This window comes from Carcharhinus amblyrhynchos, chromosome 12, assembly GCF_965287045.1.
Source record: "Carcharhinus amblyrhynchos chromosome 12, sCarAmb.v2.hapA, whole genome shotgun sequence".
NCBI classification, from domain to species: Eukaryota; Metazoa; Chordata; class Chondrichthyes; order Carcharhiniformes; family Carcharhinidae; genus Carcharhinus; species Carcharhinus amblyrhynchos.
Window position 1 is genome coordinate 20,139,113 of NC_137335.1, and position 3,612 is coordinate 20,142,724.

At 41.4% G+C, this 3,612-nt stretch overlaps 1 pseudogene; it reads left to right on the forward strand.

Moving 5' to 3' along the window:
• On the forward strand, positions 1-120 carry LOC145351290 (U2 spliceosomal RNA; annotated as a pseudogene).
• The last annotated feature ends 3,492 nt before the right edge of the window (positions 121-3,612 follow it).

The following is a 3,612-nucleotide window of genomic DNA, read 5'->3' on the forward strand; positions in this document are numbered from 1 at the left end:
ATTGCTTCTCGGCCTTTTGGCTAAGACCAAGTGTAGTTTTGCTATCCTTAACTTGATAGAAGTCAATGAGGTTGCACTGAGGCTTCATTTGAAGCATTTTTTTGTAAATGGTCAAGCATTGGACGGGGTGTAATGCCTGTTCCTATCAGCTTTGATCATGTAGATCAAGCCCAAGACAGGAAGGTGCCTACCTGTCTTGTCAGCTTGGATCTGTAATGTCTCACTGGTTGAGACTTTGAATTGAACTTTGATTGGGTTTGATTGGATATAACTAAACAAAAATTTTAAAAACTACTGCATCTATTTACATACCTGCTTTGCAAAGATGTATTTGTTTACTACAACCTAAGCACAGGTATGTTAGAGGAATGTTGGTAGTGTACTATAGACTGTTTATTGCACTGCCTGGTATAGTCTGTTGTCATGCACCTGTGCAGTTTGAAGTTAGTTCCTGTTGCCTCTGGTTTTTTTTGCCAGTGTCCACCCTTTAGCCATTGGACACAGTTTCTCTTTATTCCATTGAAACCCTTCATGTTTTAGCCAAGTCTATCACATCTCCTCAGGGTGGCATAGTGGTTAGCAGTGCTGCTTCAAGGGCCAAGGGCCTGGGTTCAATTCCCAGCTTGGGTCACTGTGTGGAGTTTGTACATTCTCCCAGTGTCTGTGTGGGTTTCCTCCCAAAGTCCAAAGATGTGCAGGTTAGGTTGATTGGCCATGCTCAATTGCCCCTTAGTGTCCTGGGATGTGTAAATTAGAGGGATTAGCGAGTTAAATATGCGGGATTATGGGGACAGGGCCTGGGTGGGATTGTTGCCGGTGCAGACTCAATGGGCCAAATGGCGCACTGAAGGGATTCTATGAACCTTCTCTGGTCTAAGGAAAACAACCCCAGTTTCTCTCATCTATCCACGTAACCATAATCCCTCATCCCTGGAGCTATTCAAACAAATCTCTTCTGTACCTTCTTAAAAATTTTCATGTCCTGCCTAATGTGTGTTGCTTATGATTGGATACAATTCTCCAGCTGGGGCTAAACTTATGGTTTATATCATTCAATGTGACTGTGGCTTTTGTACTATCTGCAACAGAACAATTTATATTTATTAACAGGGACCCGCAAAATACTTGTCGTCAATTTGCATTTTTATTGAAACAGTGCTTCTTTAAACTCAATATTTTTTGTTATTCTTTTACCAAAAACTTTTAACAGAATTAAAACTTCTTTCTGGGAAAAAATTACATGAAATTGTCCATGCATAAAAGCATCTGAATCTGTGTTTATATTCATAAATTATGATTCCTGAGTTGAAGAGACTGGTTTGCTGTTTGTAATGCATATAAATGATTTGGAGGAAAATGTAACTGGATTGATTATTAAGTTTGAGGACGACACAAAAGTTGGTGGATTTGCGGATAGCAATGAGGACCATCAGAGGATACAGCAGGATCTAGATCAGTTGGAGACTTGGGCAGAGAGATGGCAGATGGAGTTTAATCCGGACAAATGTGAGGTTATACACTTTGGAAGGTCTAATACAGATAGGAAATATACAGTAAATGGCAAAACCCTTAAGACTATTGATAGGCAAAGGGATCTGGGTGTACAGATATACAGTCACTGAAAGTGGCAATGCAGGTGGAGAAGGTAGTCAAGAAGGCACACAGCATGTTTGCCTTCATCGGCTGGGGTATTGAGTTTAAAAATTGGCAAGTCATGTTGCAGCTTTATAGCACCTTAGTTAGGCTGCACTTGGAATATAGTGTTCAATTCTGGTCGCCACACTACCAGAAGAATGTGGAGGCTTTGGAGAGGGTACAGAAAAGATTTACCAGGATGTTGCCTGGTATGGAGGGCATTAGCTATAAGGAGAGGTTGGAGAAACTTGGTTTGTTCTCACTGGAGCGACAGAAGTTGAGGGAGACCTGATAGAAGTTTACAAGATTATGACAGACATGGGCAGAGTGGATAGTCAAAAGTTTTTTCCCAGGTTGGAAGAATCAATTACTAGAGGGCATAGGTTTAAGATGCAAGGGCTCAGGTTTAAAGGAGATGTATGAGGCAGATTTTTTTACACAGAGAGTAGTGCCTGGAACCCGTTGCTGGGGAAAGTAGTGGAAGCAGATACAGTAGTGAATTTTAAGAGGTAGCTTGACAAGTACATGAATAGGATGGCAATAGAGAGACATGGTCTCCAGAAGGGTAGGAGGTTTTAGTTAAGTCGGGCAGCATGGTCAATGCAGGCTTGGAGGGCAGAAAGGTCTGTTCCTGTTCTGTAATTTTATTTGTTCTTTGTTCTTTTGTTTATATCTGATGGGGTCAATATTATTTGAGGAATAATGTTACAGATAGAGAGGATATATTGGAATGGTTTCCCTCTTTTCCAGCTCTCAACAAACCAAAGATTTTTAAACGAAATGTGTTTTAATCCCAGTGCTGCAATCCTGAAGAACAGACATGACAAGTTTTCTCAAGTTTTTTAAAAAAGGGAAAATGTTTACTCAACACCTGCATGTAATCAGGATAGTTCTCTCTCTCAAATACATACTATACACACACAAAAATGGGATGACAAAAGTGGTAGCATGCATTTAGTTCTTAAAAGTCCAAAAGAAATTCACTGTTATGCATGATTCTCTCTGATGAAAGCTTAAAAAGTTAGTGGCCTCATCACAAGGTCAAATGCTTGACGATTTATATATCTCAGTTTTTCATTTACACACGGACAACTTTTGTGAAGGGTAGGTCGTGCCTCACAAACCTTATCGAGTTTTTTGGAAAGGTGACCAAAGAGGTGGATAAGGGTAAGGCAGTTGACGTGGTGTATATGGATTTTAGCAAAGCTTTTGATAAGGTTCCCCATGGTAGGCTACTGCAGAAAATGCAGATGCATGGGATTGAGGGTGATTTAGCAGTTTGGATCAGGAATTGGCTAGCTGAAAGAAGACAGAGGGTGGTGGTTGATGGGAAATATTCAACCTGGAGTTCAGTTACAAGTGGTGTACCTCAAGGATCTGTTTTGGGACCACTGCTGTTTGTCATTTTTATAAATGACCTAGATGAGGGTGTAGAAGGATGGATTAGTAAATTTGCTGACGACACCAAAGTCGGAGGAGTTGTAGACAGTGAGGATGGATGTTACAGTTTGCAGAGGGACATAGATAAGCTGCAGAGCAGGGCCAAGAGGTGGCAAATGGAGTTTAATACAGAAAAGTGTGAGGTGATTCACTTTGGTAAGAGTAACAGGAGTACAGAATATAGGGCTAATGGAAGGACTCTTAGTAGCGTTGACGAGCAGAGAGATCTCGGGGTACATGTGCATAGCTCCCTCAAAGTTGGCACCCAGGTTGATAAGGTTGTTAAGAAGGTGTATGGTGTGTTAGCTTTTATTGCTAGAGGGATTGAATTTCGGAGCCGTGAGGCCATGTTACAACTGTACAAAACTGGTGCAGCCGCACTTGGAGTATTGCATACAGTTCTGGTCGCCGCATTGTAAGAGGGATGTGGAGGCATTGGAAAGGGTGTAGAGGAGGTTTACCAGGATGTTGCCTGGTATGGTGGGAAGGTCTTATGAGGAAAGGCTGAGGGACTTGAGGTTATTTTCATTAGAGAGA